Source organism: Lemur catta, chromosome 24 (genome assembly GCF_020740605.2).
Source record: "Lemur catta isolate mLemCat1 chromosome 24, mLemCat1.pri, whole genome shotgun sequence".
Taxonomy (NCBI): Eukaryota; Metazoa; Chordata; class Mammalia; order Primates; family Lemuridae; genus Lemur; species Lemur catta.
In genome coordinates, this window is record NC_059151.1 from 1,496,645 (window position 1) to 1,501,943 (window position 5,299).

Below are 5,299 nucleotides of genomic sequence, written 5' to 3' on the forward strand. Positions count from 1 at the left end.
CCCGCCCTGCAGGCAGCCCTGCTGCCACTGACTCACCTGGGCCCAGGTATCCCTCTTTTGGGAGCTATTCCCCGGCAAGAGGAGGAGAAAAATGCAAGGAAGGGGTGCACACGGATTGCAGGATTAGCAGTACCTTCCTCTCAAAAGTAGATTTTATCCATCTGGTAGATTTGAAAACACCTTAAGTCCCCAAATGCTGTGTGTGCATTAAGTGAGAGCGAAAGCTTCTCAGATTATGAAAATTATCAATATAACTGCTGTCAGAGCGATGCAGGAGGAGAGGGATGAGACTGTATCTCACAGGGTATAAGCATCAGGGTAGTCCGATAGCGTCCGGGTAGGCCAGACAGGCCTAAGAAATGTTTGGGGGAAAAAGTCATGTTTACACCTACAAACGTGATTGAGAAGTGAATCCTGGCTCAAGTCTTGTCCAGTGTGGACCCTGAAAACAGGGGAAATCAGTGAACGAAGCCTCCTATGATAGCGAAAGCCGCTCCTGTTGATAATACGTGGTGGAAGTGTGCCACGACACAACACGCATAGTGCAGGGTGACAGCTAGTGATGAGCTGGCAAGGACAATTCCTGTTAGACCCCCAGCTGCCAACAGGACAGTAAAGCCCAGGGCCCAGAGTATAGCTGGTGACCACTTGATGTCACCGCTGTGCAGTGTTGCTAAGCAACCGCAAACCCTTACACCAGTGGGAATGGCGATCATGACAGTAGCTGACGTGAGACGTGCCCCGGTATCTACGTCTGTCCCTACTGAGAACGTGTGGTGGCTCATGCAATGCAGCCTAAGAAACCGACGGACATTATAGCCAGACCATTCCCATGTAACCCAAGGGTTCTTTTTTACCTGAATAGGACGTGACCATGCGGGAGATGATGCCAAAGCCTGGAAGGATTAAGCTGTGGACTTCACAGAATAGGTGTTGGTGTAGGGTGGGATCACACCCCCTGCGGGGTCGAGAAAGGTGGCGTTGGGATGACAGTTAGGAGCAGTGTAATCCCTGCTGCTGGAACCGGTGGAGACAGCAGTACAAGAACGGCTGTGACTATCCCAGAGCATCAGAGTATTGAAGTCACTTTCGTAGGTGATTTTTATTTTGGCCGGAGCGTTTTATGGCTTAGGTAAAATGTAACTTTATGTGTTACATAAGGAATCTCAAACACCCTTTACGCCGGGTTCCATTAGTTTGGGTTAATCGTCTGGCCGCGGTGGCTGGCGTGCAATTTACCAACCCTAGATGTCAGTGTAGCTCAGTCAAACTTTCCTTTATTGCTTAAGTGTTGTCACTGCTGTGTCCCCCGGGGGTGCGGGGCAGCAGGGCGTGGTGACTTTCAATCCGAGTAGACCTAGCGGGCATTGTCCATTGTCGCTGGAGGGCGGTGACTTGCATGTGTCGTCTCACTGACAACTGACACAAAGGCTGGGACAGACCTGTGTGTTTAGGAGTGTGTTGACCCTAGGCTTTGTCCCTGCCTTGCTTTAGCGATTTAAGCGACATCAAGTGACGTCTCACGCTGGGCTGGGAAAAGCCTTGGCTGTGATGTCAGTATTGAGGTCCTAGTTTTTGGAACCCTCCAAATAAAAGGATTTTTTTCAGCCTAAAATTTGCTCCAAAATGGGGTTTGTTTTAATGGGTTTAACTGGGAGTTTGGCTGAAAAGCCACTTCTAGTTGAACTTGGAGTTAAATTTGGGGACAGATCCTTAGGTAAAGAAGGGGTTGGAAAGATGACGCTGGCAATTACCGGAATTTGAGAGGTTTTGCGGGGGGGCGGGGGGGGGGTCCCACCAGGCTCGTCACGGTTGGGACAAACCTGGGGTTTGGCGGGAGCGAAAGTGCCGAAACCTGCGTGACCCTAGAACTGGGGGGGGGCGGGTTGCGTGAGATAATTTGGGTGTTGAGTGTACGTGCGCGTGCGTGCGCGTGGGCGTCCGTGCGTGGGCGTGGTTGTGGGTGTGCCTGCGTGCTGCGTGTGCGTATGCATATGTGTGGGTGTGCGTGCGTGCTGCGTGTGCGTTTGTGTGCGTGGGCGTGCTGCGTGCCCGTATTTGTGGGTGTGCGTGTGTGCACGTTTGCGTGCGTATGCGTGCGTGCACGTGGGTGTGCGTGCTGCGTGTGCGTATGCATATGCGTGGGTGTGCGTGCTGCGTGTGCGTTTGCGTGCGTGTGGGTGTGCGTGCTGCGTGCCCGTATTTGTGGGTGTGCGTGTGTGCACGTTTGTGAGCGTATGCGTGCGTGCACGTGGGTGTGCGTGCGTGTGGGTGTGCGTGCTGCGTGTGTGTATGCATATGCGTGGGTGTGCGTGCTGCGTGTGCGTATGCATATGCGTGGGTGTGCGTGCTGCGTGCGTGTTTGCGTGCGCGTGTGTGGGCGTGCTGCGTGCCGTATGCGTAGGTGTGCGTGTGTGCACGTGGGTGTGCGTGCACGTGCGTGTGTGTATGCTGTGCGGGCGTGCGTGGGCGTGGTTGTGCGTGCGTGCTGCGTGTGCGTATGCATATGCGTGGGTCTGCGTGCTGCGTGCGTGTTTGCGTGCGTGGGGGTGTGTTTTTGGGTGCGTGTGCGTACGTTTGCGTGCGTATGCATGTGCGTGCGTGCACGTGGGCGTGCGTGCGGGTATGCGTGGGCGTGGTTGTGGGTGTGCGTGCGCGGGCGTGCGCGGGCGTGGTTGTGGGTTTCCTTGCGTGCTGCGTATGCATATGCGTGGGTGTGCGTGCGCGTGCGCCATGGGAAGGCGCGCTCTGTCCCGCGAGCAGGCCCTGAGCAGTCCCCGCGCTAATGACGGGGTGACGGCGTCCGCGTTACTCTGGCTCCAGGGGCGCAGCGGGCGGCGTAGACGCGGTGAGTCCGAGCGTCCCGGAAGTTAGAAACACCGACCGGCAGCGCGGTCGTGTCCGGCCCGGCCGGGCCGACCCTCCGGCTGTCGCAGTCAGGAGGAGCGGCCCCGAGGTCAGAGCCGGGTGCCGGACACGGGTTCCTGCCACTCACCCCAGTGCGATGGGCCCCGAGCGGGGACAGGGGCGTCGCGTGCGCGGGTTGCGGGCGCTCGGAGGACGGTGGCTTCGCTGCGGACTGATTGGAGGTGACGTGCGTGCGGACTGGAACCCTGTGCACGGTCATGCACGTATGTCCTACATTCAATTAAACATACGTAGCGCTGGTGCCTGCTAACGGGGAGGGGCAGGCAGTGCACGCCGCACGTGCAGCGGGGTCGTTTAGGCCCGCGTGTGTCCCGTGCTCTAATACCGGCCCGGCCTGGCAGTCGAGGCCGTGGTTCCACACTGCAAGAGGCGGGAACAGCTGAAGTGGGATTTCGGCCCTGGGCGCTGCAGGTGGGCTGTGCTTCCTCCCTGGGGTGTCCCTGGGGGCCGGGTTCTCCGTTTGTGGTTGCCAAGCCCAGGGTATAGACAGACCACAAGGACTCTCCATCTGGGCGTTGTGTTCTCATCAGGCTCGCTGCTGGCGTGGTAACAGGGAGGAGGGAGAAGCAGGGGACAGATGCTGCTTGTCCCACGGTGGCGAAGGGTGTTGGGCGGCTGGGCCTCCACTCCCTGTGACAGCGACAGGTCGGCCGCTGAGATGCAGAATGGATCCTGGCCCAGAGGTCGGAGCGTGACGCTTCCTTGCTTGGCTGTTAGAAGTCCGGGAATGACGGCCAGGATTCGCATAGGGAAGACCCGGGCCAGTCCCCCTCCTGGTTTGTTGGGGTAGACGGTAAGATAGTGTAGGCGAATAGGAAGTGTCACTCCGGTTTAATACGGGGTGGGGTGCTAAGGGGCTGAGCTGGCATATAATTATCAGGGTCTCCTAGTAGGTCAGGGGAGAAAAGTGCTAGGGTTATAGCTCGGAGGATGGGAAGCAGCACTCCTAACAGGTCTTTAATTGTGTGATAAGGGTGAAGTGGGATTTTGTCAGAGTCCGATGGGGTACCTGGTGGGGTGTTGGACCCTGTTTCGTGGAGGAAAAGCAGGTGGACCATTACTAGGGCTGCAATAATGAAAGGTGGAAGGAAGTGGGAGGCGAAGAATCGGGTTAAGGTGGCCTTAGGGACGGGGAAGCAGCCTCAGATTCATTCTGCTAGGCCGGTGCAGGTGTACGGAATTGCTGAGAGAAGGTTTGTAGTTACCGTAGCTCCTCAGAACGGTATCTGTCCTCCTGGGAGAACGTAGCCCATAAAGGCTGTGGCTGTTACTGTGAACAGCAGAGTGACGCCGATGTTCCAGGTTTCTGAGAAGGTGGGTGAGCCAGTAGCACAGTCCTTGGCCAACGGGGATAAATAGGCATAAAGAGAACATGGATGCCCAGTTGGCATGGAGATAGCAAATAACCCAGCGGTAATTCACGTCTCGGCAGCTGTGAGTGATGGAAGAAAACGCAGTTATCGTGTCTGCTGTGTGGTGCATGGCAAGGCATCGTCCCGTGATGGTTTGCAGGCTGGGCAGGCCCCTAGGAGGGATCCGAAATTTCACCATGAAGAGACAGATGTTGGGCGGTGCTGGGAGGTCGATGAATGAGCTGTTTATGGTTTTCATCAGGGGTTGGTTTTTTTGAATGTTGGTCGTTAGTGTTTTTGTAGTTGAAATACAATGATGGTTTTTCGTGTCATTGGTTAAAGCCCATGTAAAAACTATGACGTATGTTTTTATTAAGTGTTACTCTTGTTCTAGGTTTTGTGAGTTTTTCTTCGAAGCCCTTTCCTATTTATGGGGCTGTTGGGCTTATAGACAGTGGAGCTGTGGGCCGTGGTATTATTATGGGTTTTGGGGGCTCTTTTATAGGTTTGATGGCATTTTTGATTTATTTGGGTGGGATACTTGTGTTTGGTTACACTACAGCGATAGCTACGGAGGAGTACCCTGAGACTTGGGGATTCTAGTGTCGTTATTTGGGGAGTCTTGTTGTTTGGGGTAGGGGTAGAATTGTTGATGGTAGTGTGAATAGCTGAACACGGTGGGGTAGGAATGGCAGTTGGTTTTAATAGTTTAGAGGATTGGGCTATTTTTGAGAGTAAATAGGCTAGTGTAATTCGTGAACATTCTTTAGGGGTGACTACTCTTTATAATCATACTAGCTGGTTTGCAGTGATTACTGGTTGGTCTTTATTTATTAGCGTCCTAATTGTTATTGAGATTTTTTGAAGATAGGCTGAGGGGCTAGGTAATTAGTAAAAGAGGAGACTAGAGGTGAGGAAAGAGAGAAAGTATAATTTAATTAGGCCTTTTTGGTTAGATACAATAATGGAGGATGATATTTGTAGTCGAGACATGTTTTTTGGTATGTTTTTTCTAATCA

General features: G+C 54.1%; 1 pseudogene; it reads right to left on the reverse strand.

Annotated features, from left to right (window-relative positions):
- Positions 1-228: 228 nt before the first annotated feature.
- LOC123627194 lies at positions 229-3,127 on the reverse strand (annotated as a pseudogene).
- Positions 3,128-5,299: the final 2,172 nt, after the last annotated feature.